At 42.1% G+C, this 12006-nt stretch overlaps 1 protein-coding gene across 2 annotated transcripts in view; it reads left to right on the top strand.

The window, feature by feature from the left end:
* The window catches only part of LOC126873529 (zinc finger protein rotund-like), a 245940-nt gene that overhangs the window by 116604 nt on the left and 117330 nt on the right, over positions 1 to 12006 (top strand). The window lies entirely within an intron of this gene.

Below are 12006 nucleotides of genomic sequence, written 5' to 3'. Positions count from 1 at the left end.
ATTATCTCAACCGTCAACAAATCTGACAACTCTTTGCCATTTTATCTGTCGGTTCTTTGAAACGCCGCTAAATATCTTTTCATCGAACGATTTGTACCCGCCTTAACCAAATGTCCATGGCGAAGTTGAAAGTTCGCGTACGTGTAAAGGTGTCTAGGTCGAATGTGAAAGAACAGGTCCCATACCGGTTGGTTCACGCGGCCACGTGTGCCAGCGTGTAACCCCTTGAAGAGGGCGGAGGAGAAGGAGAGTTTTGCCAGCTGCCAGCAATTTATCAGGACCCTCGGTGAGCCGAGTGGAAGTCGAAGACCTTGGCCCGGTCGATCGCGTAGTCTCGTTCTGTCACGACTCGAAACCCGACTCCATCGCGTTACACAGCGATGTTTCGAGTCTGTTCACCCTGTTTCACGATCTAGACTTGTTCTAAGAATCGTTGGTCCACGGGGAGACCCACCGGATCGTCGTCCCTGACTTGTGTCATTAGTGCCGGCCTGGCTATAAGTCATTAAGATGACGACCAACGAGGACGATCAGTCTTTTGGGTCAGCCTCTAATGCCAGTCATGGGACTCTCTTCGGACAAACTCCTCGACGTTTCCTTCGTTTATAGCTTCTTCTCGATGCAGTACACCGATACATAGTTGCAGGATGATCCGAAATTAACGCTTCAGTCCCACGGCTTGGCGAACTTTTGATGATCGCGCATCCAGTACTACTGTGTTGGTAGACGTTGCTCGCTGTTGGAAATTGGACAGTTTACACGGCAAATGACGCGAGTGGCGAAGATAGTACGTGGGAAGTTTATGAATAAATAAATAAGCGATTCTTTGTCTACTTTCTTCTATCGAATCCTGTATATTTTGCATACGCGTTTCTGAGAATGTAGAAGATGTCTGTATTCTACGTTTGGTAATATCGTGCGTGATGGATGTTGTTAGACGTGCTGTGCTTCTTCCATCGCCAGAAACGTTCGGAATAAAACGCTGCTTAAGCGTTTGATCGGACTAGTCGTAACTTCCTGTTACGTACTCGTTTCGCGGGAGAAGGAGAATAGGGAAAGTGGAAAGGGGAGGGAAGAAGACAAAAAGAAATTAAGTTGACGAGAGGGAGGAAGGAAGAAAATAAGAAGCGAAGGATGGAAAGAGGATGAAAGCAAGGGAGCGAAGAGGGAACGAATAGAAGGAAGAAAATTGGAGGGGAATCTGAAACATTAAAGATCATTACGTTTATTGCTCTCCACAGAAAATATGTGGTGTATGTTCAAGTACGAAATTGTTTCGCTCAAAGCTACTCGAACTAACTTATTTTCCCATAACTATGAAAAAAAGGGTGGAAGGAAAGAGCGTCGAAGGGTCATAGAATACAGTCGATTATTCTTCCATCGAGGCGCAATTAAGCCTTGCTGAAGCGTCGGATCGCAGGATCGAACGCAACGGGGGCTAAATCCATCGCGACAGATAGCACTCGAGGATCCAGGGAATTGTTGATTCCCGGCGGATAGTTAAACACGAGAGGCCCTTTAGGGGCATTAAGAATTAAGTAATCCTCTCTAAACATTGAATCGACCCGTCAGCCGACGAGATACACACCGTGGATGCACTTTGCCAGCCAAAGTGACGATCGCCTGTGAGAAAACAGAGTCTCGTTTCACGGTGAAAAAAAGGCACGCCGCCCTTTCGACCGTGTTTTTTTCAAAATATTCACTCGTCTGAACGTGAAATATATGTGGAACGGGGAGATAGCGAGATGGAAATGGGAATTTGTCATCGATTTGAAATATTCGTAGCGTTTGTTAAGGTCGAGATTGCCCGATTAGATTATCGAATTCATATGAAACATCAGTGGTCGTTGTTCTCGGTGATTTCGTTTCCAGACACGAAGAATTCGATAATACGAAAATTGCTACTAAAGTTGTAGTTGCTTTCGTTTATCAAAAATTAAGAAAGCAGAGGAGAATTATTTGTAAATCTAGAGATTACATTTATTAGTTTTTCTACGTACAAAGTACGTTTCCTAAGTAAGATTCCTCTTCCGTAAATTAGAGTTTCGTTTGCTAGCAACGATCTCGTACAATTTCATCAGTATCGGATGATCGCGTCGTAAAAGTAGTATGTAAAAAGTCGTAGGCATTACAGAAGAGCTAAAAAAGTATTTCAAGGTTCCTCTGCCATAAATTAAAGCTTCGTTGTCTACCAACGATTTCCTACAATTTCGCCAAGGACTCGTAAATTCATATCATAAAATACCAACAGATTCAAGTTGGCCACGGAATACGTTTTAATACGTGCTGTAATAATACTTAAATATCGTCTAAGCGGTGATGTAAAAACTTCAACGCAGCTTGTTTGTCGCCAGAAGTGTTTAAAAGGGGTCGAGCGTAAGATCAACCGGTGATCCTTAATCTTTCTGATGGAGAAAAACGCTTTGCTTAAACATGGCCACTGGCCACCGAAGAAATTCACGTAAAAAAAAAAAACTAACGTAAGGGAGTATCGAAGGAAGTTGATACTCACAGGTTAGGCTTGGCTGTGAAAAGGTGACGTTAACTATGAAAGATTGACAAGAATCGAACGGCCTAGCCTACTTTGGGGATTCGAGTCATCGGTTCGGATCGATGAACCCTGAGCTGTGCCGTGGGCGATAGAAAAATCAAAAGCAAAATGCAAGGGTTAGTCTGAGGGGTAGTTTGAGAAACATAGAAGAAGCTAATTTCTTAACTCGTAGGATTTTCCCCGTTACTCTGTGGAGTACTTGAGAGATGTATTCTTAGAATATCGTAGAATCTTTTTCTAATTGCAGTTAGAAATATCTTGAACCCTTTCTGCAGTGAATAGTTTCTGAAGACGTAGGCTCATCTTGTGAAATGAGAACTTTTTTGTCGTGTGTATATATTTGATGTATATCGACATTTAAATCGTTCTACGCAGCATGAGAATTATTTGTTTGTCGACAGAAATTTCAGATTACGCGAATAAATTGGTAAATATACCGTCACGGATGTATTTTAGAAACATCTTCGCTAAGCGTCATTTCCTTTCCAAAAGCGACAGACAGAAAGATAGAAAGATTTAACGTTTTGAAGAAATAATAATCATAAATACGTACATAGAATGTGTTTATGTTGTATTTGAACGACGAGTACAACTGTAACGCTGAAAGGGTTAGGTTGGAATTAGGTTGTGCCACCAAATAGGGAAAAACTTCACGGTTTACTAAATAAAATACATCATTGTTCTCCGGTATTCTTTGGCTGAGTGAGATTTGTATACTAAATGAAGAAGGGATTGATTATCTTGGAAGGAACAGCATTTCGTTTAATCTCGTCACTCGAATAAAACGCGGGATTTTACACTCAGTTGACGTTAACGAAGGAAACATTGTAACAACAACGAGAATGAATTAATGAAAGGAGAGCAAATTGAAAGAAAAAGAGGTTTAAAAACGAGCAATCATAGTCTCCGAGAAGAGTTCTTAACGAAATTATATCCGCGAAGGAACTTGGAAAGTTTCCCACTTTTCTCGCATTTTCACGGCCCACTTTTCTTCCCCTTCTTCCTTCTTACGACAGAAATACTAAAAATAAAATAGAGGAAACGGAAAATAGAGCAGGATAAAGGATACAAAGAAAAGGGGGTAGGGGTGGAAAAATTAAAGGGAAAAGCTCGTTCTCGATGGAACGTAATTTCCGGTGTTTAGCATGGAAAATATTTCGCCCTGCCGCTCTTTTCTCTCCCCCGGAATTTTAAACTCGTTTCCACAACGATGCTTGTTATAATTTCGTTAAACAATTACCGTTCACTTAGTTAACGTGTTCCGCGGAGAATTTGCTCACGATGAAAGTGAAGCTTTAACTTTCACCACCGACGAGAATCGCGTTAGGTATGCTCCGCATGAAAATTTCCCTAACTTACATTGATCACGATGCTTTCTTTGTATTACAATCACGACAAACATGATTTATGGCTGGAAAGATTTCATTTTAAGTAATTATCCTTATTTCCAAAAATGAGTCAGTTTGGTACAGCTATTTTTCTAGTCAGCTGAAGTTCTAATCTAATTCCTGATCGGTTGATTGGTTTAACAATTCTTCCTACCAGTTTCTATCAGATTTTCATTTTCTTCCTTCGTCAGAAGCTTCTTTGACGTATTCACTCATATTTATCGTACTTCTTTATCGATCTTTCGACGACCAAGCAATGATATATCGTGTAATTGCTCTAAACGGTAAATAAAACAGCTTACATACTATTTTAGCATGATACAAAAATGTACTAGAATAATTTAAGCTCGCTATGTAGGTCTGAGACACAAAGAACTTGCTCGTGACTTAATAAAAAGCTCTTTATCTAAGTGCTATAAATATTCCCATTCCTTCCAACTTTATAAATATATAGCATCTACGCGAAAGGCGGAATAGCTACGAAAGAAGCGTCGAGCGATTCCTCCGAATGTACTTCCACAACCACGTCATTCCAAACTACAATTCCACAACCTGAATTGACTAACAAAATCGCCAGACTCCTAAGACCAGAAAGAAACACCTACGGTCGTGAACATCGTGACTAACACGGTCATCCGCTGAAACTTGCTATCTCGAAGAAAGCATCCCCGATGGAACCAGCTTCGCATCGACTGTCACGAAAATTCCTGCTTAACGAGTCGGTTGTCAGGTCTAGAGGACCACGGTCGAAAGGAACGACCGCGCGAAGCCAAGGGGTTGGGAGGATTTAGGGTGGCAAATAACGACAGATAAAGAAAAGAGAGAGGGTGACGTCACGGGCGTCCTGTTGGGCTAGGTCGCGACGCGGCCTCCCTTCGTCGCTCGGCGTTCCTCGCCACGGAACGGTGAACTCGCCCCCTTCGTCCGCCAGCATCTAGCAGCTCCTCCACCCTTGGCCGTCGTGCCGAAAAAAGCAAGGCTCGCAGAAAGGACGCCCGGCGTCGTGGCGCTCTTTGGTTGATCAATACACGCCGCCTCGTACGCGGACGGACGGTCACGCATGTGCACCGTGTGGGCCCCTCGTTTTCTCCTCTCTTTCTCTCCTTCGCCCCTTAGCCTCCTCTGCCCACCCCTCTTCTTCTCCTTTTTTTATCCCTTTCTCTCACCCGACCACCCACTTTTCGTACCGCGCTCCTATCTCTTTCTCTCGCCGTGTTCGCCTTCCCCTTTTTCTTCCACCCTCCCACCCCCGCCCTCTCCGCAACCCCTTCGAGCACTGTGTCTTCTTCCCTTTCGTCTTTTTGCGCCTCTTCCACCGAACCCCTCTGCCCCGCGGCCCTTCCAACCCCTCTGGCTGTCGCCCCCTCCGACGTCTATCTCGCGCCGGACACCGGGGAACGTGCCACTCTTCTTCTTGTCCTTTCGAGAGCTTGAATTTTTCGGGGTGGGGGGTTTTAATGGTAGAGGTGTCTTGTTAGTTTCAAGGAGATGAGCTTTCGTTCGTTCAATTAACTGTTGTTATTCGGACGTTGCGTGCAAATTCACTGGCGAAGATCTTCCAGCTATTTTGTACCGTCTGTTTATCAATCTCAGATATTGGAGAAATTTCTTTCCAGAGAATAGTGGTTCGTCCCTTTTATAAGGTTTAGAATAGCAAATCAGAAGTTATAACGTTAACTCGGATGTCAGTGGACGTTACAGAAGATTCGATCACGACGGATAATTCGATTATAATTGTATCGAGAAAATAATTCAAGTTGCAAGCGTCATCTCTAAAAGGAAACATTTACAGTGACGATTTTTCAATTCACCCCTAGTAGAGAAAATTCATCGTTCTCTATCGGCTATCATTCCTATCGCACCTCTCTTCTTTGTTCTTTCCTGGCAGCCTTACCCGATCCTTCCACCCCCTCCGTTTCTATCTTTCCACCCCTGGTTCCCCAGCCGCGCTCCTCCTTCCTGGAGGCTGGCCGATTTTTTCCTCCCGTTTCCTCGGCTCCGCTATTTTTTTTTTTTTTCCACCTTTTTCCCTCCCCCGGCCGGTTTCGCCTGCCCCCTCTTCAACCCCCGCCGCTCAGGCGGCACGGAGCGCCCTCTTTCTCTGTCTCTTCTCCCTTTCTTTTTCATCCAGCCCGGTTTCTTGCTCTCCTTCGATCTACTCTTCGCTCTCTATCTTCGTCCCCGTCGCGTTCTCTCTTCATCCGTCGAACGAACGAACGAACGAACCCCTTCTTCCTTTTTACCCCCGTCCTTGTGATCTTTTTTTCCCCGGCCACCCTCCGATGCCGGGCGTCGGCGTCCTTTTGCTATCGGGACGCTCTCTCGACTATCGGCCCGACCACCTACACCGACGTACGGAATAGAGAAAGAGAGAGAGAGGATAGCCAAGGGGGTTTCGAAGCGAGAGGAGAGAGTGGCTGCAGCGCCTGGATGCGAGCTAAAATGTATTTTTTTTCCCTTCTTTATCTTCCCTTCGAGCTGCTCGTGGGTAGGTTGGATTACCAATCCGGGGATCGTCGAGCATGTATTTCCATTTTTTCCCTCCTTTTCGCCTTTTCCATCCTCCCTCGTGTCTCTATCCTCTCGCCCTCTCTCTTCTTCCTTTTTTTCGCCTGGACGTAAGGGTTGCATCGGACGACGCAACCTCCCCCATCCCCACCCTTTTCGTCCCACGCCGTCGTGTTTCCGGCTCGATGGAAATTATCGAGTTGAATTTTTGAAGGGCCTGTGTTTCGTGTCCACGAAAAACGTGGCTTGGAAAAGGGGATGCGGGAGTAGCTGGAGGGTGATCGTGGATATTTCGATCAACGAACTCGCTTCGTGCTTCAGTGACGGAATGGAGAGGCCTCGAGTGGAGAAATTTTACTGGGTCTCTGACTTCGGTTTTTAATAAAGCTGCACAGTAGGAGCTTTAGAGGAGGTGGAAAGCTTCTTGGTTTACCGAATGTCAGAGCTTCCAGCGTTATAAGGAGGGCCGTGTACCGGTATACATATTACATCCGTTGCAGTCTATTTTTCGCTCGTACCCCTCGCCCTCTTTGTTCAAACTTTACTTTTAAATTTGAACGTGCTCGTCATACCAATAAGGCTGATTCTCTTATTGAATTATTAAGAAATTTAAGCGACTGTTCGCCGGATGACACGTTTCAAAATCCGTCACTGATATTAGATTAAGTTACTTAACCCTCTTATATTCCTGTGCTCTTTAATTATCAGTAGGATAATTAATAAGATTAATCGTTCAATCTAAGTTTAGAAAAGAACAATGAATATTTATAGTAGCGAAGAAAATGAAATTGAGAGCTAAGTAGGTAATTTATTTCTAATATATGCACATAATAGTAACATTTATATTAGACGTTTTTCACCATATTCTTAACGCTTCCCTACTCTGCAGTGTACGTTATATTTCTCAAGTACAATTTGTTTTGCAATTTGCAAAATACCTCGTTTCGTCCTCTGCTGTATATAAATCTCATTTTGGTTGATAGTCTTGATATATAATAGAATGCAACTAACCAAAGTTCCTTTCCGCTTTTTCTCGTGTAAATATAATGTAAGGTCGGTTCGACTTAAAGGGATTTAGGTCGGCAACCCTTATAGGAAATGTCAGACAAATGTCAAAGGGCGACATTACTCGGTCGCTCGACTTCCAGGCTCTTCAATTATTCTTCTCATTACCAGATCCAATTTGAACCGTCACGTGACCGATCTCGATTCCATCTGCCAGCGGATGGATGGATTTAAGGGATGAATCGGTCTGTTCCTGCTCAGCAACGATTTCCTTCGCCCTGAGCTCGCTCCTCCAACTTTCTGTCTGCTCTCGTTCACGGTTTTAAAATAGAAACGGATAGTACCCATTTCCGGCCTGTGCTTCAAAACACTCATGATTTTTTTCTGTCGTGTGAAGAATCTTCCCACCTTCGGATGGTTTTACTTAGGGCGGTGAAAGTTTTTAGAACAGAAGCAGAATCTTTTCGACAAGTGTTGCGTGTGTGCTTCTAATGAGACTAACTTTAAAGCATGGCTACCTGGAATTACAGAGCTTGTACAATTTTCAACTTGATTAATTCGTTGATACGAACAATTTACAATGCCTATTTCTTTTGCAAGGAGTTGAGAATTTTTAGAACACGAGGATATGGAAATGAACTAGTTTCGTTAAATGTCCAAAAATCTAGAGGAGCTTAGAATAATTTTAAAAGATGGTAACTCACAATGGCACTTTCAAATTTCGAAAATTAATCGACACTTTATATGCAATTCGCCTACTTAGATCTTATTTTTTAAAAGCATTCACATTTTCGGAACACGAAACTAGAAAATTCAGATCCCTTGGAATACAGTAATTTGCAATTAGCAAAGTTCTAAATTTCCATAAAAAGTACTTTACGTTCTCAAACATTTCTCGTCCGGGCCATCTCTATAACATAACACGAAAAAATAGAAACGAAATCTTTTCGTCCTGTATCCTACGTTTTATCGCAGTAAAAATAATTACGAAATACGATAGACGATTAATTATGTCTCCAAACATTCAACTTCAATCATCAGCATCGATAAAAGTAAATGGAGAAATTTCAATGAAATAAGGAATTTCGTAAATGCACGGATCAACAGGCAAATAGAATGGGAGAAACATCGAAATTTTGTTTCAATAAAAGTGTCGGTGGACAGGATCGCAATATCTGGAAGGGATTTTATCCGGTCGTTCGCGAGAGGGTGAGCTTTCGACGGCGTTAGGGCCGCGTTGACCATCCTCGCACGGAAAATGCATATCCCTTCACGTTCTTGGACTTTCTCACAAGAATCGGATCGTTTCACGAGCCACCTGTGGAGCGACCGACGAAAGCATTGCCCTTTCGACGCCTTATGGTGTCCCTTAGCTCGGTTTCTAGGTCGGTCCTACACCCTCGGATTTATGGGGGCGTAAAATTCAGTCGCAGCGAGTGGCTCGCTATCGATTCGTACTTACCGAACTAGGTCGATCGACGAATCACCTTCGACATCGACTTACGACAAGGTTGATGGCTTTTCAGTATTATTGCTCGATTGTTTTACGATCAAGTTCTCGTTTCGTCCTTCCATATACCATTTTCAATCGTTAATCTATAAATATTTGTTGCGATATTTGCCAAACTAATTTCCTTTCTTCCCTGTATAGAGTCTAAATTAAATATGTAATAAATTAAATAAGACTTTTGTCTTGTTACTAACTGGTTTTTAAAAAATGACCATTGGTCTCCGCAAAAAATGGCCACCTACGTTAGAGAACGCTGGAGCAACGCGAATACTGTTACAAAAATTGCAATATTTAATAAAATTATCTTAGAAACAGCTCTGTATTTACTATACGTACACTTAATTTATCTACTATTTTTTTTTTTACCATTTTGCAACAATTATAAAATACAGGAAAAATTCTCAGAAAGATTAAATTGAATAAAATTATCTGTGAAAATACCCGTATTTACGATAATACAGAAATATAATTTATTTATTACTTTTCTACCATCTTATCAGAGTCGTGAAATGGCAATGGTAGAGAAATTACACGATCGTTCTCGAAAGAATTAAAAGCTTCGTTATCAACGTGAAATCGCTCGCCAAATATTTCAGACACGTCAGCTATATATCAGAAAGTCTACTGCTAGCAATTTTACCAAGGAATAACGTAGAAAGAACAGAGGAATTCGAATGGTCGCGTTTACTTTATCGTTCGTGTAACGCGATCCCTCGTCCGGAATAGGCCACCCTTTACTTCGAGCATTCCGAGTCCTTCGAGATGGATACGTGACCACACGCAAGGTCCTGCGAGTTGCGGAGGCCTGTCGGAGGGTGGTACGCGGTCGTTTGTGGTTCAGAAGGTCGTGAGAAGGGAAACGAGGTCATCCCTTAATGTTCCTGGCATCCCCGGTGTCCCCCTTGTCGTACGTGTATTTCGTAGGCTTTTTAAACCGCCCACGGTTTCCAGCCTTCGTGTTATGGGAGCCGTCAATCGAGGGAAAGAATTTTCTCCTGTAGGCAATTAGTGGGACGGCCGGTGATTTACTGTGTACAAATTCGAAAGATTACGAAGCTTCCCTTTCATGACGTTCGATTTATAGTTTTACGTTTAACGAGAGTAAAATTTCATTTTCGGGTTGACTGGATTTGGGGAAGACTCGGGCGGAGTTTTTCGTATGTAAATTTCATTTTCCAATGCGGATAAAATTTTTTTAGCGGTCAACTTGATTAGATCCAGTTTATTAAGATTCTGTTTTTTAATAAACTCGATTGTGGAAAGGAATTTTGAAGAAACGGCTTAATAATTTCCTCTCCGTTGCTTTTGTCCTACGATTTGAAAAAATACGAAACTTCTCGGACAATAATTCGTGGATTAATACTACTGATAAATTGACAAAGTACTTGTTATAAATCATAGACCTCTAACGAGATAATCAGATAATTTATAATCGATCGAAATTACTTATAAAATTCCGTTTGTTTCATCGTCGAACGTTTCGCTATTGTGCAAGATTTTTTATTCTGATTTTATACACTGGTAGCTGTGTTGTATTAATAACCGGTTGCTCGTGTGTATTCCATAAAATATTAATTAAATCGCGCGTGATTCTTTTTTATATTAATTAAATTAACATACAGCGAAAGATATCGTTTGCTCTGTTCATTTTATCAAATCTCGCTCAATTTTCCTCAAATGAATTCTTTCGTCGCGTGATTTAAACAACCCCTTTATATTACAACTTTTCCATCCCCTATGGCTGAAGTACGCGTTTTCGCCTAACAATTTATGAGCGAAAGAGGGGGTTGGATTGTTTGTCTCTGTAGAAGGCCGAGTGATGCCCAAGGTCACAGGCTAAGCCCGCCACCCTCGTCTATGTTGTGTCTAGACGGTGCTTTTTACCCCTCGCCATCCTCTTTGCCATCCTCGATCCTCGCTGCCCACGCCTCCTCCAGTTCGACTACTTTCCACGCTCCACCTCACTTCCACCAGCTCACCAACCCTCGTTCTTCGCTACGATACTCCATTTATCAATTATTGATACTCTTTACGCGGTTTTCGGTGATTACCATTCGACGATGTTACGTCGATGAAACACGATGAATCATGATCTTCTCATCGACTTATTTTTTGGTCTTATTTTCTGTTACTTAATGTAATTGCACCTGGTAACTATTTCTACGCGATATTCTTCTTACACGGTTCTTTGAAACGCGCAGCTCTTTTAACACGTTTTATTCGCACTTACACGTTTGATTTAGTCGTACACGGTTACAAAAACGCACGGTAATAATTAGTTGGCTGGTTAGTACTCTACGCGGATACTTGAAACTCGTGCTTTCTTAAGCACGTGGGTTATACGTGTTTATTAAACAAAATGTTTTTAGCGAACGCGTCTCTGTATTTTAAATTGCCTGCTGTATAACTTGCGCCAGTTTTACACCTTGTTGCACACCAATTTTTTCGTGACCCTTTTCACACGATTCTCTTTCTGCATGATACGCATCCAGCGTGCAAAAACAGGCTCATACGGTAGCATAGTTTCGCAATTGCCTAGAGAAATTAGGATTCGTGGGATTTGATACTGTTTTATAAATGTAACGTAATCGGTGTAATTTCATGATCAAATAGGAAATCAGGATTCGTTGTAGTATTTCATACTGTTTGGAAAATTTATCGTGATTGATATAGCTTTTGGAAGAAAATAAGAAACAAGTTACATTATTTGATTCTAGAACGGAACTACAGCGAATATACCAATGATGGAAACAAGCTGTTTTCAGGCACAAAATTGTAATCGCGACAAACTTGGTGTCGTCATAAGCGAATCATCTTTATATATTGTGCAATAACTGTCAGGGTTTATTTTTACAACTCTAGTTCGCTTATAGGAGTCTCGGCAGCCAAGCGATTCGAATGTGTAGCTGTAAAGACCAAAATCGTACGACGCGTCTACCTCTTAAAATACAACGCGATATTTAAACTCGCAAGATACTGGAAGCAGCATAGTAGACGATACGAAAGATTAGAAACAGAAGAATCAATTTAAACATAGGAAAGAG

Source organism: Bombus huntii, chromosome 14 (assembly GCF_024542735.1).
Source record: "Bombus huntii isolate Logan2020A chromosome 14, iyBomHunt1.1, whole genome shotgun sequence".
Lineage (NCBI taxonomy): Eukaryota > Metazoa > Arthropoda > Insecta > Hymenoptera > Apidae > Bombus > Bombus huntii.
This window is presented reverse-complemented; position numbering and strand designations above follow the sequence as displayed.